At 40.5% G+C, this 25,600-nt stretch overlaps 1 long non-coding RNA gene across 1 annotated transcript in view; it reads right to left on the bottom strand.

Annotated features, from left to right (window-relative positions):
* Positions 1-1,173: 1,173 nt before the first annotated feature.
* Positions 1,174-25,600, bottom strand: part of LOC306641223 — a 37,544-nt gene continuing 13,117 nt past the window's right edge. Inside the window, exons 2-5 of the long non-coding RNA XR_013758066.1 lie at positions 15,153-15,761; positions 14,515-14,698; positions 1,430-1,625; positions 1,174-1,224 (exon numbers count right to left, since the gene is read on the bottom strand). This is a non-coding gene — a long non-coding RNA (uncharacterized lncRNA). The remainder of the gene's footprint in view (positions 1,225-1,429; positions 1,626-14,514; positions 14,699-15,152; positions 15,762-25,600) is intronic.

Here is a 25,600-nt window from a genome sequence, read left to right as displayed (position 1 = left end):
ACTGTTAAATGAGATAAGGTCAAATATTTTTAAAATAAAGAGAGAATGAAATCACAACAGCATTTTCCAATGGATACTTTGAATGGAGTGGTAGTGCCATTTTAAAATGTCACTCCTTTAGTACACTGGAAGTTATCTTCCATGAACCTATCTAAACTAAACACGGAAAAATTCCTGTCCACCTTCCAATGTTCAAAAGAGGTAGAAATGTCTACAAAATTACCATGTGGGATATCTAACCAAAACCAACAGAAGACCACGAAACTATTTTAATCGTCATTCCACAGGCTCTAATCTCACAGGAAAAAAAATCTATAAAGGCAGCAATTGGAGGAAGATACTGCCCATGGGGAGGAAGAGCCCCTGGGGACTGTGATCCTCAGTACTTTCCTCAGAGTGTGATACACCTTAACTTGAGGGGCTGGGGTTGTGGCTCAACGGCAGATCACTCAACTAGTACCTGGGAGGCCCTGTGTTTGATCCTCAGCACCACATAAAAAGAAAGGTATTGTACCCATTAACAACCATATATATATATATATATATATATATATATATGTATGTATATATATAATTTTTAAAAACTTGAATGGTTTTCAAAGGACTGAACCTTCTAATTTTTAAAAAAAGTTCTGATACTTTAATTCTATTTAACGCAGCTTAACACCACACCTTTATCATACTGTATTTAAAGGACTTAAAGGCAATCTTCAGAGAGCCTTTGAACTGAACACAACTGTGTATGTCTTTATCAATTCTAATTACTGTAATGAGTATTTGTGACTTTTATTACAGTCTAGATTTCTTACTCAGCTATTGAGCTCTCTGTAAATAAAGACAGTGACCACCAGACACACCTCTTGTCCTGCCACTCAGGCTGTTTCTTGTTGCACAGGAGCCTGGGTCTGGGTTGAGACATTCTTCTTGTGAAATTCTTAGCATCTCTAGTCTCCAGAGGGACCAGAGAAAACACTGCTTTCATAGTGAACAGTTCAGGTGAAACAAAAAGGGTCTATTTTCACTCTTGCCATGCTTCATTCTTTGGACTCTTTTTCAAGTGAATTAAAAGAACAACACAAATGGGACAGCTTGAGAGTAAATGGACATACTTTTGACAGAAGAAAACATAGTTGGAAATAAAAATGGCCAAAAAAACAATAAACACTGACAAGTATATTCCCTAATTTCTCCATCTAATCTCATTTGTTCTTCTTTCCTTCCATCCTGCAAAGAGTAGATTCACCTTATTCTTCTAACTTATGTCCACCAGGGAGAGCACCCCACAGACACACTCCCTTTAATCCTTATGGCATAAAATCATTTTACCAAACTTTCTCATCTCAGAGAGCAAAAACATCTCAGAATTTTCACAGGAATTAAAACTGAGAAATATAAAAATAGTTACTGATTATCTAACATTTAATGCTACCTTTAAAACTGGAGTTCTGTGATGAAACTCAGTTTGCTGCTCTGCATACAGGTGAGGATCTGCACAAGTTGCAATACTTCTCTTGGCTGCAGAGGCCTGCATCTCCATCTCCTAATGCCCATCCATCCCATCAAGCACTGCACATCCATTTCTCCTTCTTTCTGAATTCTTGTCTTATGAAGTTGAAGAATTTACTCTGCAGAGCGGAACCCTAGCACTGTAACACCAGACTCCATGGCATGTTTCCCTCATTAGGTCACTCTGCTAGGGGTTTACATAGATCTTGGTTCACTGATTTTGGTCCAGATTTAGGCTAATTAGGACTTGGATCATACTAACTGCTATTGGTCAGTTCTTTTTCTTTTTCTTTCTTTCTTTTTTTTTTTTTAGTACTTACAGATTTATGCATAGCAGCCCCAAGCTAAAAATAACTCAACCTTAATCAACCCATTAGCAAACGTGCTGGGATATAGGTCAAGGTCAAAGCACTTGCCTTGCAGTGGCCAAGCTCTGGCATCAACCCCCAACTCAGAAAGAAAAGAGAAAGAGAACCCTACCAAAAAACTGTAAGAAAAAAATGTGAATAAGCAAATTTTATCAATACATAAACCCATATTGGAGGAGAGACACCCAACTCAACTAAGCTCTCTGTTCTTAGCTTACTACTACATTCGCCTTAGGCTTTGAGATTTCATAAAAGCTATCATGAATAATGTTCTAGAAAACAGAAAATGTAGCCCATTTCTTTTCACCTCATAGGCTACACCTTGGCCTAGCATTTTTAAGTATAATTCTTGTGCTTGCTCAAAGGCCTTGTTAGGATTTGCTGAAGATGGCGGTATATAGATTGATATTGCAAAAGGTGGTAAGGTTTATCAATTATAGAACAGGATCCTCTAGAGGAATGTAAGGCACCACCAAGTCCTTTGAGTTTTAAACAGTTGTTAGTAGATATCTCTAGCAGACAGTCTTGTTAATTGAATATTTATGTTTAGGGCTGAGCATAGTGAGGTATCTCATCACAGTTTGGGACTTAGCTATAGTGAATTCAGGTGTTCTAAGACTACTTTCTTATGTTATTTTTATTATGATTAAGGCTTTCTGTAGCTTAGAGCTCAGTCTTATTTAATGATTATCTTAATCACACTTTACATCACATTGTATTAACTAGGTTTCATTATATGACCATGGTGGTGGGCACAAAATTTACCAGTCCTGTTGTAGTGTAAGTCTAACTTTCATTTATATGTTAATTTTAGTCATTGCTCCATGTGTGAGCAATCACTGGGGTGTGGTTGAGCAAAGCCTTGTGAGCTACTTATTATTAGTGAACTTGATACCTGCACCTATTGATCATATCTTGATATAGAGGGCATTCTCACTGGGGCGGAGATGCTTGCACATATAAATTTACTATAAGCTAATAAAGAGATCAGGACCAAACCTTTGTGTTTATTAAGTATAAATACTCATCTAAGCATTGTCAAGTGTTTAAGCTACATCAACTGATTATAAACTTATATAACTGTGTATTGACTTGAAATAAGACACATCTTATATAGGGTGGGTAAAATAAAGTATTAGGTAAGTATTATGTTAATTAGTAAGGGTATAGGAAGATTTCTAGTTGCTTGTGTTCATTAGTGGGACTTTAGTATAAAAGAAGATTAAATTTTAATATAATAGTATGGACATACTGGATAAAATTTAATAAATTTTAGATCACATAAGAACAACATTATCCAGGGGTAGGGATAAGGGGCCAAACATTGTGTAGGGAATGTGAGGGGATTCTCGTGAAATTCTGTACTTTTTTTCTGTCCATCAAGCATAACTATATTAACACCCTATGGTTAATATGCTAAATGAGAATACTGACATTATCATAAGTCCAGCTACAATTGAATTGATTGTGTCAAGGCTGACAGCCAGTGGTGAGTGGAAGCATACCTAAAAAATAAAAACCATTAAAGGCATGAGAGTTAGTTCTGTTGGATCACCTTCAAATATGACACTAATCCATTGTGATGCCTTATTTAAGGGGAACTTGAGAGTGAGTTACAAGTTATGCCCCTGAGGTAGGAACCAAATGCCAGATAACATTTCAGATTAGCTAACCCTGAGTTTCATGGGATCAGAGCAAGAAGAGGGACACATACTGGGCTGGCTGATGGTTTCATGGAGGATGGTAGACTAAGAGACCTCTGTTGGAAGGGACTATCCATTTGGACTGTGAAACAACTATGACCAAAATGGGATATGTGCCACCAGTAAATTGGATGTGCTGTGCAATACTAGAATTTGTGTCAGTGAAGAATATCCATATCCTCAAAGAATTAGCTATGTGGGATAATTAATATGATGTTTTGTGTGTACTATGTGAGATTGATGTGTTGCTTATATGCACAGGGATGGGATTTAATGTTGATTAAACATAGAATGTACTAGGTACTTAAAAGTTTTTATGGATATACATTATTGTATGGGAGCAAGCATTCATGCACACTATACACAGAGATAATTTTGTAAACAGTAAAGCAATTAATAGTGACAGAAGTCAAATTGGAGGAACTGGTCGAGTGTTAGCGCAGGGAATAGTTTAAGTTAGTAATATCAGCTTTGGGAGCTGAAGGTAGAATTTGTTTCTTCCCTGAATTTTTCTCTAAGAAGTTAGGTAAGTTTAAGACTTCTCTTTTGGTTTACAAGATCAAGGTAATATTTACATTATTAGGGCTCTTCATTTAAGGAGCTTGTTTTCGAGTAAGCTGACAGCTAGAAGAATAAGGAAAATAACAGTGAAGTGAAGGATGGATACTAGCTGGCCAATGATGAAAAATGGGCATTCTACTGGCTGGCCTCCAACCTCATCCCTCTACTCTGAATGACATGTCACAAGTCCATCTGATGTGATGGCAACAACCAGCAAGAAAGGAATGTGTGGTCACCACAGCTCCATGACAGGCACTGCAACACAACCACATAGCACTGTGGCTGGCTCTGTTATCCTTGCTACCAGTACTTCTCATGCCACCATGAGCTCTACAAGAACAGGCACCATACCCTGGCCACCACTGTCCTTCAACACCTGGGTCAGGGCCTGTCCCATGGCAGGCATTCAATTCATCTTAGATGAATGGATTAAGATTCTATTATAGTCTCAAAGTCTGGGTTCCCCACTGCAAGATTTATATGCTGAAATCATATGCCCCCAGCCTTGGGAGGTGGGGGCTTTGAGAGAGGATTAGGTCTTAAGAGCAGGGACTTCAGCAATGCAACTAAAGCCCTTTAATAGTCATCCTCTCCCCTTTTGCCACGGGAGGACACAGTGAAAAGGTGCCACCAAACCAGAAAGGTAATGCTGGAGTTTTGAACTTGGACTTCCCAAGCTTCAGAATGAAGAGAATCAAACATTTATGATTATAAGACACATATATTATGGCCTTCTGTTATAGAAATTCAAATAGAAAAAGAGCTTCTAGCAATACCAAGATTCTTGAGTTCCCAAGTTCATGTGTCCCCAGCATGATAGCCTCTGTTACATAAAGATGTCCCACCAAGAAACCACTCAAGGAATTATGATGCTTAAGAGAGTGGACAGAAGGGAAAAGGAAGCTTTCTTGTGGTGAGGTATTTAAATACATGAACATTCTGAATTACCTGGAAGAACCAGGAGTGGGATGGGCAATTAACCAAAACTGCAGAGAGTAGCAATGTGCAAATGTAAAGGCAAAATGTATTTACATACTGCAGCATTTTCACCTTGGGGTAAGTATGCTTCAAATTAATCTCTTGTTCCATAAAACAATTACTTTAAAAGTAAAAAATAATTGTGTGCCTGAAATCATTGTGTTCTTAGAGACATACATGGTTATTATAGTATTATCATCTCTTAAGTTAAGTTTCAGGGAATTCTAACTATATCAAGATTAAACAATAATAACATCAAATCATTGAGATGTAAACAGTTAAGGGAATAAACATTTTTTAATAAATGCTCAGGTTTCTTTGATACAGAATAAAACCAGATATTCTGAAGGTGCAATTCTGGATTGCAAGAAAGACACAGGCAGAGCAGCCCAATAGTGAGCAAGGGAGGAAAGGTTGGGAAAAGGCCAGATGTGGGCTGGGGTGCTCTAGATGCCAGACTCAGAGGTGAGCAGACAGGCATCAGAGCCCATGGACTTTAGTGGAGAAGAGTGTGAGGCTCTCTGCAGTCTGAAATTAAGATTGAAGGAGAGAAGGAAGAAGGCAGAGAGAACATCTAGAGACCTTACAGAAGTACACATCACTCAAGGTCTCAAACACAGCTCCTTCCCTCCATATCCAGTGTGGACAAAATGACAGGAACAAAAACCCTCAGATGCTGAAGCCCCCTGTGTAAAATGGCATCACTTTTGCATATTATCTACAAATGTCTTCCCTCAGACTTTAAATCTTTGCCAGATTACTTACAATGCACAACACAAGGAGAATATCATATAGATAGTTGACCTGCTGTATCATTCAGGGTTTGGCACAGATGCTAAGCTTCTGAATGTTTCAGTCCATGTCTAGTTGAATCGACAGAGGCAGATCCTATGACTGTGGTGAGATGACTGTATTTAGAGTATGTCGGGTACATAATTGTGAAATGGAGATGGTGTCTTCAGGGAAGGGGTACGATTACAGAATGTAAAAGTTTCAGACTGGAGACAACTCTACAGAAAGCTGTACTTCCTCATATGGACCAAGCAGACTCATGATCCAATGTCTACGAGGTAGTTCAGAACTTACATTGTTGTATCCACTAGTTCTATTTGAAATTTGTTATTTAAAACTTTATTTTGAAAGAAAATAATGAGAAAAATAAAAGTAGAATTTGGAGAAGGAAATAATATCAACAGGGAAAAAATAATGACATAAGTATCCAAAGAAATGGGCATAATGGTTAGAAGAGCAAAATAATGTGATGTGAAGCATTTGACAACTTTATCAAATTTAAAGCACCTGATAACAAGGGGAATCACTATGGCCACTTTATATAATTTGTTATGAATACAGGTGTCACTGGCTACCTGGTCTAGTATGTTTCCAAGTGCCTTACGTTAAGTCAAGGAATCAGCACAACTACCCAAAAAGAATATACTTCTACTCCCTCCACTTTGCAGATCAGGAAATGGGACACTAACCTGTTACCATGTCCAATAGTAGTGGACCTGGACAGCTGGGGGTTTGAGTGCAGTTTCAGGAATGGGTCCCTGGCCAGATCAACCCAGTAGTGGGAAAATTCCCTCCCCTGCCAGAATGACTGGTTTTGAGGTCAGGCACTTTCTGGCTAATGAAATATGAATAGTAGTTTATCGGGTGGTTTGGGAACTTGCATGCTCTTTCTCAAAAGACAGCTACTTGAAGCAGCCTTCTTCCACTTCCCCCTCCGACATCAGGGGAAGCACACAGCCCCAGGAACTAACAAAAGACAGCAGAGGCCATAAAAGGGAGCTGGCACTGCAGAAGGCAGAATGCCAGTCACATGGGCCCATAAGCCCCCTCTGTGGCTAAAGGCAATTAGGGTCAGGGTACTCAGTTGCTGCAGACTGAACACACCCTAACAGAAACACCATTCCAATTGCAGCTGTTCCCTCTCTTTCTATTTGACTGAGCCATTTTAAAATCACATCTCTAGCCATGTTCCATAAAAGCAAACCACAAAACTAGTCACAGTGAGGAGTTGAGCTCACACTCTAACCCAGCACTTGGTAGAGTACATTAACACTACTTCTGTAGGTTGTAAAATAACAATAAACCCCAAGTAACTCTGTTGAGTTCTGTGGGGCACAGGCTGTAGGGTAAGTAGCTTAGAAGGATAAGGCTGAAGTGTGGACTTTGCAAAATGGACTTTTCTATGACCACATGAAAAATCATCATAAATTCTGCTCAAGTTCATTGCTCTGGACACAGGAGCATAGGACCTGCTGAAGGGACCAACGGAGACTGTGGGACTAAGTGACAGGAAAAAGTAAGATGCATATTACTTCAGTTTACCCACAACAACCTTCTCTCTGAACATGACCCACAGATGACATACCTCTGCACAAACCACCTCCTTTGAGAAATTCATCTGGTGTCACACCAGGTCAAGTTACACTGTGCTGTTTAAAAGAAAATACCCAATCCAGTCTGTCCCTCATTCAGAAATTCAGTGCTATAACTTCTGCACTCAGAAAAAAATTCTATTTAGTATTTTAGCACCACAACAACATTCTCATCCTAATGATGCTGTGGGTAAAATAATGAATCTAGACTCCTATAAAGCTTCAGTGTCCTTGATTGTGCTCACAGAAATTCTAGCCATATGTTACCCCCTATGTCTAAGAGGCACATGAGTTTTATTTGCTAAGTAGTATTGTGACTTTATAAAGTGTAACAAAGGTCAAAGACATTACAAAGAAGTTTCAAATATTCTGAGTGCTCTACATTCTTCATAGTAAAAATGCATTATTTCTTTTCTCTGCTCTGGTACACCTTCCTATTCCATCAGAATCCAGTCCTTTCATCAATGCACACATATGGGATATCCTCTCTATGCGAGATGTTAAGTTAGATGACCGAGCTGCAAAAACCAGAAAGGAGCTGTTCTTGCCTTCAAAACCAGGACCATACAACGAAGTAAGAAATGTGGTAAGTGCTACAGTACAGATGAAGGCCCACTACCCAGACAGCTCCTTACTCACGTGTAAACAGGGTAAAATCTGAGGCCCCTCCAGTTCTGAGTAAGAGCTAAGTAGAAGCTACTGCAATACTTCAGGCCCATAATAATAATTTTTATAATGGTCCAACAGGAACATGGCAGAAACCACACCAAGCATCACAACTTAGGTTGAGCACACTTAAAAACTGAGAAAAGCTGATCCCATCAAGACCACAGGAGATTAGAGCAGATTCCCACCTTGATGGGACTGTGAAAAGAGGGGGTCTTGTGACACTGACTTTAGAACAAAATGGAAATATTTAATCCACATCCACAAAGAGACCTCTCACCTCACAAACGACAGCATGGACAGCCTCTGCCTTTACCCAAGCCCATCTGTTACTCTAGCTACTTTCCTCACTCAGACAGATTTAGATTAACACCATTAGTTTTTAGTAAATTAGTAAAGATTTAGTCCTGATCAGGAACATGTTATAAAACTGCTCTTAGCCTGTTAAACATACTAATTCCATTTTTTTGGGAATTTCAAGGTCCTTACCCAGCAACTCATACAGACAATTTGGGATGGTTTTCCAAAACTCATTGGCTTCTTGCCCAGTGGTGTTACACCACACAAGTATGTGGCACTGCTGTTGACGTGCAGTTGGTTCATGCACTCCAGCACGAGGCTTATTATTTCCTGGAAGGTAAAGAATCCCCATCAGATACCACCAGCTGTCATACAGAATATGCTAACCTGACTTAAGGAAGTAAGTCTGGCTCACAGTGTTGTCTGTTAATCATAAAGAAAATTGAGATGGCTTATTTGAAGGACTGAAAGATAGATAATCGCACAGGAAATAAAATGTTCTTCCAATAATTCAAGTGACTTTAAATCCTGAGTGCCATTTTCAAAGGGGAAGGGAAGAATAACATAAAAATACTCATTGTACAATTGTGTTTGTATGATTTAAGGCTAGGCTAAATGAGTCCATCATAAATGGCAGTCTATTGTTAAGTAACCATCTTTCCTTGACAGTTTTAACTAACTTAATAGATACAATTCTTTCATTTTATATTATGAAATCTTTTTTCCCTTCTTTTTTTCTTGGTCTTCCTGCTGTGCTGATTGATTCACAGTGTGTGTGTGTGTGTGTGTGTGTGTGTATCACACACACACATATTTCTTGTTTCTCATCCTTAGCATTTTTAATGCAGTTTTTTTTCCATGCCTTGTTTGAGGGTTATGACATTTTTGTTTTGTTTTATTTTGTTTGCTTGTTTCTCATTTCTTGCTCTCTTCTTCCTTCTCCCATTAACAAGTAAGTTTCTTTGTTCTTTCCTCCACTTTTTCTTTTTTCTCCTTATTGATAACCTTCAGTTGCTATATCTATGTTCTCTCAAATCAAGTTTTAAGCATTCTCAATTTTTTTTAACCTTCCTATCACATTTTCTTTTTTTCCTTAATGAACTGTATTTCTACTATCTTTTAGAACTATTTGGTCCATGTCACTGCTGCCCCTACCATTCATGCTATTGTGGTTATTAATTATATGGATGGCATAGTTGACACCTGCCACTCACTATAATGTCACTTCTTGTTCCCAGTTATTTATTGTTTTTGCTGCTGGCAATTGCTGACCTTGCCATTTCTATTTTTGGGTAATTAGTGTTGTAGATGTCACAGTAGGTACTGGGTTATTTATTATAATGCTGTATAGTTTGCTTCAGATGTTTTTTAAATTTTTTTCCTGCCTCTTCTGTGAAGTGCTAATAATCTACAGAGAAACTACAAGTTCACAGGGAATTAATTCTGCTACTAAACTAAATCAAACCCAGTCAAAAGACAGTTCACCTTGATCTACACCCAAATTAACGGTCCACAAACTTCAGCAACACTGTACCTAAAAATCACAGAAAAGTCAAACCCCTAGAACAAATGATTAGGTCCCAATAGGAACCACTGACAGGATCCTTAGTTTCCACTCATGGAACTTTACTTCTACAGAAAAACAGAAGAAACTGTGGCAAGAGAAGGCCATGCCCTAAAAAATCCCACATGTAAGTCAATCCCAAAAGATACATAAAACCCAACCCAGAAAAACATGAAATATGAATAAACAAGGTAAAACAATACCTCCTCAAGTTCATGATTCAACAGCAACTGACCCTAAAGTTACTGAAATAAAATATGACAAAAAATTCAAAAGAATGACTAGAAAAGTGATCAATGAATTCCAAGAAATCACAAATATCATCTGAGCAAATTAGGAAGTTAATAAAGGATATGGGTGAGAAATTCAATAAGGAGTTGTACATCATGAAAAATAACCAATCATAAATCTTAGAAATGAAAGACACAATAAATCTAATAATATTCATCTGAATGTCTGTTAGTGTAGACCATGCTGTAGACACAATTTCAGAGCTGGAAGACAAAGTGCAGCATTGAACATTCAGACACTATTTAAGGTAAGAAAATAAACATGATAGGAATAACAAGAAGTCTGGGATATTAAGGGATAAAATTTAAGAATCATTGGAATTAAAGTGGGTTATGAGATACAACTAATGGCATGGATAACTTCTTCAGGGAGATAACATCAGAAAAACTTCTAAACCTTGACAATGAGATGGACATCCAAATACAGAACCCCAAATAGGCAAGTTAAAAAAAAAAATTCTCCATAATGCATTGTAATTAAAACACCTAACAAAAAATTAATAGAATTTTAAAAGCCTCAAGAGGAAGATGTCATGCCACATTTAGAGGCAAGCCAATCAGCATTAATTCTGACTTCTCGGCATGAACTTTAAAATCCAGGAATGCTTAGAATGATGTGTCCCAAGCCCTGAAAGAAAATAACTGTCAAACAAGATTGCTATATTCAGCAAAGCTATCTCTCAGAATCAGAAAAGAAATAAGAACCTTCTAAGATAAGCAGCAAGTCAAAGAATTCTTGACTACTAAGCCATCACTACAAAAAATTACAAAAATATTCCACACGGTAAAAATTTTAGAAAACTCTAGCACTCGCAAATGAAAAAAATCTCATTTGAAGAGTAGTTAAGAAAATGAGAAACAGGACCAAATTTAACATAAGAAATAAATCAAAATGGCAAAAACTAATAAACATCTCCTTGTAATAACACTGAATGTAAATGGTCTCATCTCTAATTAAAAGATGTAGGCTGATAGAATGGTTTAAAAAACAAGAACTAACTGTGCTATTTTGAACAGACACACCTTACAGACAAACACAGGCACAGGCTGACAATGAAAGGATGGAAATTGATTACCATGCAAAAGAGTCTGAATACCGGCAATCTAGCCATTTTCATTTCCAAAGAAGCAGAATTCAAGCCTAAATTAACTAAAAGAGATCAGAAAGGTGACTTCATACTGGCAAAGGGAACAATCCAGCAAAATGATAAAACAAAACAATATTTATGCCCCAAACATTGGTTAGCCTAACTGCATAAAACTGGTAACACTGTGATTAGAACCTCAGATAGTTCTCAGTACAATTAAGGTGATTACAACACACCCCTCTCACCAGTCACACAGAAACTCAGTAAAGACTCTTCAAACCTAAAAAATGTTTTAAAAAAGAATTTAACAGGCATCTAATAGAATATTTCATTCAACAATATTTGAATATAATTTCTTCTCAGCTGCTCATGAAAGCTTCTCCAAAACAGACCATACTTTAGGTGACAAAGGAACATTTACCAAACATGTGCATGTGCACACACATACACACACACACAAGATGTAATTCATTACATAAATTCTGATCACAATGGAATAAAATTAAATACCAAAAGACCTACAGAAACAGTATAAACATAGAGATTGAACAATACAATTTTGAATAATCAATGGGTAATAGAAGAAATCAGAGGACAAATTAAAAAATTTCTGGAATCAAATGAGAATAATGATACAACATATCAGGATCTTTAGGACACTATAAAGCCAACTGTAAAAGGAAAGTTTACAGCTATAAACACATACATAAGAAAACCAGAAATGTCAAAAAAAAAAAACTGAAAATCAACATAACAATGCATCTCAAGACCCTTGAAAACAGAGACAATTAAAAAGTACTCCAAAACCAGTAAAAGGAAAGATATAATTGATTATATTTGAAATCAATGTATTCAAGAATAAAAACAATCAATAAAAAAGAATCAATGAAAGTGTTGGGTTTTCAAAAGGTTAATCAAGATTGAGAAGCCCTAAACCAAACTAACCAAAAGAAAATGATGCAAATTAATAAAATTAGAGAAGAAAAATCACCACAGACATCACAGAAATCCAGAGGACCACTGGGAACTATATCAGAAACTTACACTCCAACAAATAGGAAAACCTAAAAGAAATGGAAATGTTTCTGGACACATGTGACTTGACTAAATTGAATAAGGAGGACTCAGAAAACTTAAGCACCCCAGTAACTAGAAATGAAATAGAAGCAGTAGTAAAAACTCTTCCAATGAGGAAAAGACAGGACCAGAGCGATTCTCACCTGAATCTCCCAGAAATTTCAAGAACTGATTCCAAAGCTCCTCAAGTTACTCCATGAAAAAGAAAGGACTGAACACTTTAAATTCATTCTATAAACCCAGTATCTCACTCATATCAAAACCAGATAAAGCACATGAAGTAAGGAAAACTACCAACCAACATCCCTAATGAACTCAGAAGAAAATACACTTAATATTAGCAAATTGTATTTAACAACAGCATGTTAAGACTGTACATCATGACAAACTTGTTTCTATCCGAGATGAAAGGCTGGTTTAACCTATGCAAATCAAAAAGTGCACCACAGAGGCCAGTCTCATACTCTGTCAAATTCATAATGATGGTGCTGGTCTTGAGTGCCTGTCTCAGTAGACAGTCTGTGAGCTGCAGGCTGTATTCCCCCAACAATCCCAGGCCATTTGAGAGAAGGGCTGCACATGCCTTCCCCCCTTTCTCCTTTGCAGTAGGACCTCACGGTTGTGCAGGTCTTTGCCACACAGCCAGGTGCCCCAGGGGGAGCCATCCCACTCCAAGCTGCAGTGGTTACTTTTACTCTCTCAATCATTATATTAGGAGTGGGCATTTGACCAAACTCTGGTTAATGAGGCAAATACTCTGGTGTGGAGAGAGGTTCTGGAAACATATTCTTCTAGTGGTCTCCCTTCTTTCTCTGGATACTGTCCTGTCTGGACAGAATAACTAGAGCCCTGCAGCCATCTCGCTATGGCAACTGGCAGCCAGCCAAGAGATGGACAGTGAAGGTCCGTGACTCTGGGTCCACTCTATCTCTGGATTAACACACTGGCTTTGGAGTTTCACGAATGTGGCTCCAAAAGTGAGGGAAGTCAAAGTGAAGAGTGCGAAGGCCCACAAAGCAGTGCTGAAAACCACCACAGCCACACGTGCTGGGCACATGCTCTGCCACTGAGCTCCTCGTCCAGTCCCCCAGCTTGTTCTCTGGAACGCATTCCTCGGGGCCACAAAAGGTTTCAGTCAGCAATGCACAGAAATATTTAGACACAAAAATGTTTTTACCAGAAAAAAATAAGCTAAATACTCCAACATTAAGTGGCTCAACTGATTATCAGTAATCCTTGTAAAGGAATATTAATCTATGGTCAAAATTCTATTAAGAAAATGTAGTAGTACATTCAATTTTTACTAAATAAAAATTACACCCAACACAGTAGTAGTTGACCCTACTTGGCATTAACAAAATACAAATATGCTGTCAGTTCCAGTGCACACGCACACACACACAGTGTATCTGAACGGTGGACTGTAAACTATTTAAATTATCCTACTTTCACATCGCAGTACCCTCTTGTAACCTTTTCTATAACATCTATTAAATATAGAACAAATAACGTAATTTTTTATATAGGTACTACATCATGAAAAAAATTTACTACCTAATCTGCCAGAGATACTAAAAATAAAAGTCCACTAATTTTTACAGAAAAACATCTTTCTCAATTTCGTCCCTCCCCCCACACTCAGCCTGTCCTCACGCGCAGTCACCTTCACCCACTGAGGAGACCTACTGGCACCAGGGACAAGTCGGGAAAGCAGTGCCAGGCAGGAAACAAGCTCAAGGACACAAGGGATGCGTGGTCGTTGTTCTCTTGGCCCTAAGTGTGAGCTGTGACATGACGTCACATCAGCGTCCAGAATCACAGTCCCCGAGTGGAAACTACAGAGAAACCTGGACAGTCAGGGAATTAGAGTGCAAACTCCGAACACCCACAGAAGATCAGGCGAGAGTCAAGAGCAGAATGTGTGAAACGCCCATGCCTTAGGAAAAACGTATTAAGAGGTAGGGTGCTAGCTACCAGGAGTTAAAACTGAGAAATTTAGAAAGTTTCAAGTTATCTAACGTAACAATACCTGTGTTACGGAATTCCGCGATGAAGCACCGTTCCCGGCTTCTGCAGGCGAGTGGGGGGATCTGCGCAAGCCGCATGTCTCTGTTGCCCAGAAATGTCGCAGGTCCTAACGATGGCCCACGCCTTCAAGCGGAGAAGGACACCCCAGCAGCTCACCAGCCACCGCTTCCATTCGAAAAGAGTACCTTCCACACGAAAGAACAGAATGAACAGCACCACACACCCCACCGTGCTTAGGGGTTTATATAGCCCTTGACTCCCTGCTATTGGTCCAACCTTATGCTAATTAGGGTTTAGAAGAAGGACCAATGATATTGGTCCAAATTTATGTTAACTAGTGCGTGGAAATGTACTAACACTATTGGTCAGTTTTTTGAATATTTATTGTAGATTCATTCATAACAGTTCATCAACACGTGCATGAATGGGCTGGATGTGCTCAGCCGCAAAGCACTAGCCTGAACTCATCAAGCCTTGGGTTCAATTCCCAGTTACAAAAGAGAAAAGACAAAAAAGCATCAAGAAACAATAAGTAAAGGAGAACTCGTGAAAAAGCAATATTTATCAATACATAAAACCTTACTCAAGACACTCTGCGGGTCTACTAGCCCCCCCCCCCCCGCCCCCAGTTCATCTTACTTGTTGTGCCGCCACCACCAGGAGGGAGATCTTGCATCTGCAGGGTGGGCAGTGTGAAAACCAGATCGGTGTTAACTTCTAAGAGGTGATCAGCCAGGAGGATGGCATTGATCCTACCGGCATATACTACGGGGACAGTCATCTGCTGTTGGAGCGCATCGACGTGTACTACAGCAGGGACACCAATGGCAAGTATGTGCACCTTGCTGTGCTCATGGACCTGGAGACCAGCTCCATGGACTCAATGTGCTGGGGCCCTTTGGGCAGATCTTCAGGCCAGACAACTTCGTCTTTGGTCTGAGTGGTTCTGGGAACCACTGAGCCAAGGGGCACTACACAGGAAGCATGGAGCGGGTGGACTTTGCGCTGCTTGTCGTGAGAAGGAGGCAGAGAGCTCTGACTGCCTGCCGGATTTCCAAATGGCCCACTGCCTTGGTGGAGGGACAGGGTCTGGGACGGGGAGCCTCCTCATCAGCAAGATCCAGGAGGAGTACCCAACAGGATCGCAAACTCGTTCAGTGTGGTGCCCTCTCCCAACTGTCAGACACAGTGGTCGAGCCCTAGTCCACCAGCATGCTTCCATTTGCAAGATATTTCATAAGTCACTACCTTAAAAAAAAAAAAAAAAAAAAAAAAAAAAAGAGTAAGGCTTGTAAGGGATTTAGAATGGGTGGAGAAAACTGAACACGTGCATGTGGAAATATGTTAGGGTAATCAAATGCTTTTATATCTTATTTTTCATAGTCTTACAACATGCATGGTTTGTAAAAATCTGGAGAACGATACAACTAAAAATAGTAAACAATATATTATGCTCATTAAATTTCAATATAACTGAACATTTTCTTTAAACTATTTAGATTCTAAAAAATGTTGGTAAATGCCAATGCTACTCTATCCATAATGGTCTTGGCTCCAATTCTAGTATGTTTTCCATGTGTCTTGAAAACCCTTGTTGGGATTTTGATTTTAAAAGCATCTATATATTCTATGCATTAATTTGGCAGCAATTCATTTTTTGAGTGAACTTTTCTTTCTATCCATGAACACTGCATAAATAACTCATGTTGTATGCTGAGCTTTCTTTGTAAATTTTTTATTGGTTGTTTTTAGTTATATAAGACAGCAGAATTGATTTTGATATAATTACAGAAGCATGGAATACATCTTATTCTAGTTAGAGTGCCAGTCTTACATGTAGCTAGTGGTGGGATTCACTGTGTTGTTTTCATGTATGTATATGGGAAAACTATATCAGATTCATTCCATGCTCTTTTCTTTGCTTACCCCCCATCCTTTCTCTTCATTCCCATTGTCTAATCTACACATTTCTATTCTCCTCTCCCCACTCCTCTTATTGTGGGTTAGCATCCACCTTTCAGAGAAAACATTCGACCTCTGGGGTCTTTGGAATGGCTTACTTCACTTAGCATGTCCATCCACATGCTGACAAAGGTCATAAAGTCATTCTTCTTTATGGCTGAGTAATACTCCATTGTCTATATATATACACATTTTCTTTATCCACTCTTGTATTGAAGGGCACCTAGGTTGGTTGCATATCTCAGCTATTGTCAATTGAGTTGCTCTCCACATGGGTGTGGTGTGTTACTGAGGGATGCTGATTTTATAAGCATCAACATATACCGAGGTGTGAGACAACTGTGTGAAAAAGTGGTTCCTTTCCAAGTTTTCTGAGGATTCTCCATACTGCTTTCCAGAGTGTTTGTACCAATCTGCATTCGTGCCAGCGATGTATAAGTGCATATTGGTCAGTTCTTGAAGCCCAATTTTCATCAAGTTGTCCCCCATTTTTATTTTCCCATGGAAGGCCAGAAAGTGGGAGGTTGAGGTGGTGGGATGGGGCTGCAGCAATGAGTGGACTGCGCATCTGTAGCAGATGTCCATATTGTGTCTGGACCCAACCTCCAAAGGATGACAGGTTGGTGCACCGTGACTCTCCTGGGCACTGTGGCTGCACCTGTACGGCAGGCTCCACCAGGCTGCAGGCTGTGCTTGCCACTTGCCATCTGAACCACCCAGGCCACAATCTGGGCTGACACTCTGCCACTCCATTGTTGGCTGCCACTTTTTGACTGGGACCAAGAGGCCAGCTGCATGGCTTAGCAGACAAGGTGAGCATGTCACCTTTACTTTACACTGGCAACTATATGCTTTTTAATTTGAAAACGATTTCATGAAGAATATAATTTGACATATTCACAAAAGCTCTCAAATGTATGACTGAAAAGAAAAAAGGTGAACGCTCATATTTGCTTCTGCCTGTGATCAACTGAGATATCACAGATCATGGAGCCTCTGGAAGGTCCCACCATGTACTCATGTGAGAATGAGAAGGAACCAGGCAAATATATTCTTGGTCTTATTGTGCAGAATAGATTTACCTTTCAGATCCACGAGACTGGCTGGTACAGGTGTAGCAGTTAGGACCGTAGTAGTCATTGAGAACTTTGGCTCCAGTATCACACTGGCCTGGATCAAGATGCAGCTCAGCACTTGCTCGTTGTGTCTGTCTCTTGCCTCAGTTTCTTCATTCATTCCTTTGTTCAGGACATGCATACTGGGAGCCTGTCCTAGGCCAGCTACAGTTCTGGGTTCTAAGAATACTTCACCTGGTGTTGGTGTTCTCCTATAATTCTTTCCTTGGAATCCTATCCCCTGATGCAGGGTCTTGGAGGGGATCATATCAGAGCGTGGAGCCCTCAGATGGAATTAATGCTCCTATAAAATGGATCCAGAGAGCTCCCTCACTTTCCTTCCAGCCAAACTGAAGGGCTTTACACAAAACTCTTGACAGATATTCTTTAACACTGTCAAGGTCATGAGAAACAAGAAGACGGGAAACCAGAAGCAGACAAGAGGAAACTAAGGAACCATAATGACCGAGCACACTGTGGGAGCTTAGATTAGTCCCTGGATCAGAAAAAGGACAGTAAAGGCAAAAGAAAGCCTGGAGTTAGGTTAACAGTGATGTGCCAAAGTTGATTCTGTGGTTTGGAACGAAATACCACAGCGATATAAAATATCACTAGAGGAAACTGAAATGGAAACTGAAGTGGGTACAGGATATACAGGAATTCTCTGCAGCAACTTTGCTGTAAACCTAAATTTATTACAAAATAAAACGGTTACTGAAATAATAATTAACACCCACACCCTCAACTCCACCCCCACCAAAACCAAAAACCTTGAATTTTCCTTTCAAAAGTAACACACCGCATTTGCATATACACACACATATTTATACATTCTCCTCAGAGACTTGTTGCACTCCCCCATCAACAGAAGCCTCCACGTTCCACGGCCTCTGGGTCCCCTGAGGCCCAATGACTGGATCTTGACTCCAGAGTCTTCTGCAGATGAGCCAGCATGAAATGTGCCTCCCTGGAACCTCCCGGCTGGCAGTTCTCGCCCCCTTCATCCCTATGGGGACTGATTTCCCATCAGCTCAGGGTCTCTTGAGGCAAATGCAGCAGCTGTCATGCAGGGAAGTGTGCACCTGAGCTGAATGTCAAGACAGATGTGGAAGCGAAGGGAGGGCTCATGCCCTTCCCAGTTGGTTCTCTGCACAGTCGGCAACAGGGCTAAGCCATTACCATGGGGCACTGTGTCCATAAGGCCCAGAAGGAGAGGGTGTCCCCATATCTCCTAGGGAATGAAGCCTCTGGTGCCCTGTGGTTACATGAGCATCACTCTATCATAGTCCAGAAAAGTAAGATAAAGGGGTGCTGGGTGTGGGTGGCTGAGAAGGCAGGACAGGAAAGAAATGGCATGGAGGGGCATCACATCCATCTCTTCCTGCCTTCTTACAGTATGGGTGCATTGGGCATCTCAACCAAGTTCAGTGGTGGCGCAAGGCTTAGATAAACACAGTGTGGGGAGTGGACCAGATGCCTGAGTCCCCATTAAACACACACAGTCCCACAGTCCTTGGGACTGCAGAATACTAGCTGAGTTTATAGTCCTGCTACATACTTGCTGGCTCTGGCCTCATTTCTTCCTTCTTTGAACCTCATTTTTGTTCCTTAAAGTGGTGATGTTGGTTGGCATCTTAACAGGGTGCACCCCCTGAAGGTGTACAAGGACAACATGAGTGGGCCATCATTTAGCCATGCCATGGCAGTATTGCTTGTATTTATTGAATCTTCCTATTCATGTCCTGTGAATAGCCATCTAGGGGTCACAGAGTGTTACCAGGAAGATCATCCTGGAAGCTTGCATAAATCAATTCTCTTGCACTTCCAGGTTTCTCCATCCAGTCAGCTTTTTGGAACTGCAAGAATTGATTGGACGGACAATGACAGAAAAACTTGTGAATTTTCATGGAAGTGCAAGTAAAGAAAGCAGGGAGAATGACCTTCAAGAAAGGCCTCGTCTGGTTTTGGGGGATGTTGGCAGGAATAACCTCTCCTGAACCAGATGCTGTTTCCGAGTGGGTATGATTCTCTGGAGGGCTCTGCCTTCAGGGTGACAGAATGGGCACCAAATTTCTCTGCAAACCTCCCCCATGAATCCAGCTCTGAGACCTCACCTATGTACTCTGATATGTCACAGACAAGCAAAGTGGCCTGGGAGAACTGCATCTGCAAATAGGACACATTGCAGTCATGTGACTCATATATACGAGGAGCCTTGGAAGCAGCTGACCCTGTTTCCAGGTAGGGATCCTGCCAGGCAGGGGAGCAGGCTTCAGGGTGGAGATACTGCAACCTCTGTTCATGTTTCCTGGGCTGTGCTCTTTCACACCATCCTTCTAAACTCCACTGGCCTCTGTTCAAAGAGGGATTCCTGACAGAAACTCTTTCCCTTCCATGTCCATTTCCATAAAAAATGTAGTAAGGCTTCCTGTGTGAGTTTGAATTTGGGGTTTGCTCCTGGCTTCTGGGCCTGCTCCTTGTGTTATATTTCAGACAATATTCAGTCAACAGACATTCAGTGAACACCTGCTATGTGGCAGGCCCTGGACTGATCCTACATCCAGCATCACCAGGTGTGATGCAGGAACATTCCCCAGGAGGGCAGGAACTGAGACTCTAGGGAGAATCCTGAAAAATTGGGAAGACAAGGCAGGTGGGTAGCTCCCAGGGAAAATGTTAAATTCAGTAAATGGATCTGAGAAGGTTCACAGAGTTGCAGGGAGGTGGGCAGAGACAGACCCTATGAGGATGTCATGATTGGTAATAAGGGACAGGTCACATGTCATCAGAGGGAGGGCGAACCAGCAGAGGGCAGCTATTGCAGGGCTCCTGAAGTGGGAGCAAACATGCCCTTCCCATTCAACAGGGTGTCAACCCTTTCTTGTTCAAACCAAGAGAGTTAGTACCACAGCTATTGAGGGCCACAGGCCCCTTGCTGAGACTGCTCCACTTTGTTACATTCATAGCAGAGGAGGCCTTAACAAGCCCTCAATGACCAGGTGCAGGTATGCTCCAACAATGATCTTTAATGAACACTGAAATAGGAATTTCACAGTTTCTCGGTCCTTCTGCAGTGTTATGTTTTTGGCAGCTTTAAGTAGAAAATCTGAGCTGGAAGGCTTGAAAACACAAGTGGAAGGCCTCTGTGGGTCCAAAGTCTGTGATGTGCACACCCTTGTGTGCAGAGGTTGAGCAAGGCTGCTAGTGAGGGAGCAGGGCATGGGGAGGAAGGCAGCTGGAGATCATCAGCTAGAGGAACAGGGCCCATCCTCTCAGCCTTGGGGGCCATGCTAGGGCTGTGGGTATTACAACATGCCCTGGAAATGACTGCCCGCACTTTGTGAAGTTATGGTGATTCTGGCCAGTAGGTGTCACCCAGGGAGTCTTGCAGGCAGGGAGCTGGTATGAGGATGTGTGTGGAGGCTGCTTCAGTTCCCTTTGTAAAAGTCGCTGTGTGATCTTGCCTGAATTCCTTTCCTTCTCTGGGCTTCTGCACTGACCTACCCTGCAGGTGCGAGGCCTGGGCTTCCAGTCCCGCCAAAATCGCGGGTGGCCCTAGGCGACCATGCCCCTCTCCTGCCCCTCCCTCGCCATTCCTGGAGCTCTAGGTCTCTAACCCACAGCCCAGCCTGTGACAGCACTGAACCAGCTGGAAGGGAGAGATTCAAGCTCCTTGCAAAAGGACACAGCCCAGGTCCCAGGTTCCCAGCGCAGGATGGGGGAGAACTTGGCATCTCCCCTGCATCGCTACTGACAGCCCTGACTGCAGAGCAGTCCTGCAAGCGATGAACACCCTTGAGGGCCGCCTTAGGGACGTGGGCCCCCTCCACCATGGCCACATGCAACCATGGTGACTGTCATTCCTGGAAATCCACCCAAGGAGCAGCAGTAGGGAAGGCTCCCTGGTGTGGGGCAGTGGCAGATGCAGATGGCCTGGCAGGTGCAGTGTGTGCAGGTGCCTGGATGATCGCTGGCTTGCTGGCTCCCTGCCTCCCACACACATTCTCACTGATACTGCCTCCCACCCTCACTTGGGAGCACAGCCGCACCCAGCTCCCCTTAGTGTTCATACTTGACAGGGTTCAGATGTCACCCGTAGTAGCTTTCTAGGAATAGAGGGGCACCCCACCAGAGTTTGTGTGATGTTTGCCAACTCCAACTTATCCTAACACCACCTAGCTGCATGGGATTATCCACCACCATCAGATGTCAACGTCCCTCACTCCATGTGGGTGGTTGGGCCCTAACCAGTGCCTTGACTGGACGATACCTTGGCCTAGCCAGGGCCTGGAGGAGTGGGGCTGGAGGGCAGTGCCACTGGGGCTGGTGGTGCCATGTGGGGATATTTATTCCACTTTTTTCCCTGCCTGATTGTGGTTATAGCTTCATTCTACTAAGACCCTTGTCCTTTGTCAGACACCTCTGTCCCATGCGTGAAGACCTTGCAGGGTTCCAGAAATTTCTCATTCCCTTTGTGCCTTCAGGTCTATGGATGATAATGGTTGGATGCTTTATCATTCCTTTCCTTGAAACCTGCCCAGACCTTTGTGAATAGTCTCTTCATTATACCTTCTTCAGTTCCCCTTTGAGTGTGTCATCTGCTTCCCGCCAGGGCCCTAAGTAACACATAAATATACATTAAAATTATTTTAACCTATTATCACCCAAGAATTCTGCTCACATGAATTATAGCCTTAAAGTTTGAATATGATGTGTCTTCTGTCATTCGTTGAACGTGTACATTTGCATGTTCTAATGTATGTGTACATGCAAAGTCTAGTAAAAACAGTTGCATAGCAATTGTTCAATAACTGGGTAGAATGCAGACCTCTGTCCTAATTGATCCAAAATCTAGTTGGGTTAACTTTAGGTTCTTAAAACAATAAGAGAAAAAAAAAAGACCAAAATACCACAGTATTAAGGTAGAGATCCTAGCTAGTTGTCCCCAAGATGTTTCCTACTCTTGAATGGTAGAACTATCTACTTTTATCACATAGCTCCTTGATATAATGTCTCTCTTTCCCTCTCTCCATGTACCTAGGTGCTACTAGATATGACCGATGAGATATAAAAGTGGAAATGGTGTGTGCAACATTGAGGACGTTCTTCAAAAGATAATTTGCCATTCTTTCTTTTCTTCCTGCTGGCTGAAATTAGACCTGCTGTTCAAGCTCCTTAAGGAAGGCAGAGCAACAAGACTGGAAGAGCAGAGTCCTTGACACTGGAAAGCCATGATCAGCCCTTGACTTCCTACTTCCCCCATTTTCACAGACAGAAATAAACTTCTACCTTATTTCAGTTACAGTTAACTTAGGTTATCTGAGATATATAGCTAAAACTATCTCATTCACTGTGGGTATTTGTATTAGCTTCCTATTGCTAATGTTAAAAAATTACCACAAATTTAATGGATTAAAGCAAATGTATTGTAATTCTGCACATCAAAGTACAAAATGGGTCCCATGAGACTAAAATCAAGGTTTGGGCAAGATGGGTCTACACCAGAAGACTGTAGGGAAGAGTCTGGTTCTTTGCCTTTTCCAGCCCCTAGGCTGCTCCCATTCCTTAGCTCTTTAGAGTCTTCTTCCATCTTCAAAGCCAGCAACATCTGGCACTTATTCTTATATTGCCAGCTCACTGGTTCTTTTTATTCTGCCTCCCTCTTCCACATAAAAATGACTTTGCTCTTCAGTTGAACCCACCCAGATAATCAGAACATCTTTCTGTTTGAAGATCAACTGATTAGCAAACTTAATTCCATCTGCAATTTTAATTCCCCTGTGATATAATCTAGCATTCACAGGTTTGGGTAATTAGGATATGAACACATTTGGGGGACCCACTGTTCTACCTACACAGTGTAAAAAATTTAAGTTTTGTAATTTATAAATATGTTTTTACTTGATTTATCTTTAATACATATGCAACTTTATAGCATTATGCTAATTGGTCATTATTCTTTACAGAACATTTAGTATTGTGCCCCATAGTTTAAAATAATTATTCATTGGCTAATTTATTCAAGTAATATTCTTGAGAATATTCTAAAATATTCTTGAAACTGTTCTATGTGACAGACCCTGCATACAGTGCCTGGCCTCAAGAAGGTTACAGGTTTGTGGGAGAAGCATTTCCCAAAAGGCTGTTACACAAATGGAAGGGAGGCAAGGTATATGAAAGAGAGAGAGCTAAACTGATAGGAAGTCTTTCTGAAAGTGCTCCTACTAAGCACTGTGATTATATATGTGAAGAAAAGTTATTCTACAAATGAATTATAATCTTTTCAAAATTTACTGGAAGTGTAAATGCATAGAATATTTTCATTATTGAGTTTTTTCTTTATATTTTTCATAATTTGCACTTATTTACTTTTCACACAAGATTCATGTATAAATTAAGATAAAGTTCAACATAAATTATTTTCAAGTTTAAATTGCACAGATTTCCTGGTGTTCCTCACTTTCCAAACACATTTGAGTACAGTAATTTATGATTCTCTAAACATCAAAAATTTTAAATTGGTTAATTTCCTGGTTAATGTCATGTTGGTGTTCCTCCTTCATTCAATGCCTATTTTCAATCCTAGAGCTTTGATGGGATGAGGTGAGAGAATTCAAAGATAGAAGTCACAGTGCATGCAAATCCTAAGGTGAAGGTATAGTGCTTTGGGGATGCATATCTGGTAGAATTAAACCCCACATAGCTTATAATTCCCCATATACTCTGGAGTAGTTTGTCCATGTTCCTGGTATAGCATTTATCACTTAAATATATGTGCTTTTTGTTTGGTTTGGTTTATGTCTGACCCCTCTCCTAGTCATCTTTGTGTTTTTGATACTGAAAGCAGTACCTGTCTGAAGTATTCTTAATAATTATGGAAAAGATGGAAAGTTCTCATCATTGGTAAGTCATTCCAGCACAGGGGTTTTGTGAAGAGCAAATAGAATAGGGTATGTGGACTGTTGCACATGGTATCTGGCATTTGATAAAGAGTACATAAAAGGTAACAAAAAATAGGAGATTCTCAGGCAAAGATTAAAGTCAGATGTCAAGGGCATAAACCACTAGAATTCTTACACCGTGCCTTTATCTTCAAGGGTAAAAGATAATTTTTATCCCTGAAATTGTCATTTCAAGCATATGTGTAACTAAAGAGCAAAAGGAGGAGAGAATGTTAACATGTTTTGCTTAGCATTAATTGGAATATTGTATTTTCTAGAAAGGTTGTTGGCTTACTTTAGCTATCTTGTTGAAGGAACTGCCTCTACCACAAGTACACTTCCTACCCTAGGATAAACAACACTATTTGCAATGCCATTAGCTAGCCTGTGGCACTTGCTACACTAATTCAGGTTCATTTTAAAAATGCAAGTTAAAGATTATGAAAGAAATATAAAAATTACCTTAGTTTCTTGGTTTACATGTTACAGACACCTATTTGAACTATAGAAGCAAAAGTAGAAACTTATCATAAAGATATTAATGATTCTTTTTTCATAGAATCCAAAAGTAGGAGTGAAGTCAGGTCTCACAAATCAAGAATCAGAAACCTCTAAATGTACAGGGGTGCCTTTCCATCACTTGCCTCTGCATCTCCGTGTTTCTGTTTCATTTTGTTGCAGGGCCTACTTCTGTGCATGAAGGTGGTCTGGACTCAGAAGAGATATGAGGAGACAGATAAGCACCTGCCACAACCATTCCATTCCGTAGTGCTCAGAGAAAAAATCCTACCCCCAAAGTGTTATTCAATAAAGATTGTATTGTTCAATGTTTCTTCACATGTATAGTTAAGGTAGTTACAACTGTTAATTTTTCCATGTATATAAGAACATATAATTTAGTATTATGTTGTTTTCACTTAACATATATCCATTTTCCTACATAGCTGCATAACCATTACATTTGTTTTACATGATTGTAACATTCAAGCTGATAAGTGTAATTTATTAAACCAGTTTCATATTGTTGAAACTTTTACTTATTTTTGTTTTATAAAGAATAAACAATGCT

This window comes from Sciurus vulgaris (genome assembly GCF_902686455.1).
Source record: "Sciurus vulgaris genome assembly, chromosome: 12".
NCBI classification, from domain to species: Eukaryota; Metazoa; Chordata; class Mammalia; order Rodentia; family Sciuridae; genus Sciurus; species Sciurus vulgaris.
The sequence above is the reverse complement of the archived record's forward strand: the minus strand, read 5'-3'. Positions and strand labels throughout refer to the sequence as shown.